Below are 205 nucleotides of genomic sequence, written 5' to 3'. Positions count from 1 at the left end.
GGTACACCCGAGATACCCTTACGCATAGATCCCATCCGAGCAATGCGACTTGTCAGCTAAATAAAACATTTTTCCTGTTGATTTTGGTGCAGAACAAACATAGCGTAAATAATACACATATGTATTATATATGTATACATGAATGTGGTAGTTTTTTAATGTGCAATTTTTTTCTGACGCAATCATTGTACTAGGGTTTAGGGTT

This window comes from Plasmopara halstedii (assembly GCF_900000015.1).
Source record: "Plasmopara halstedii genome assembly, contig: Scaffold_525, whole genome shotgun sequence".
Lineage (NCBI taxonomy): Eukaryota > Oomycota > Peronosporomycetes > Peronosporales > Peronosporaceae > Plasmopara > Plasmopara halstedii.
The sequence above is the reverse complement of the archived record's forward strand: the minus strand, read 5'-3'. Positions refer to the sequence as shown.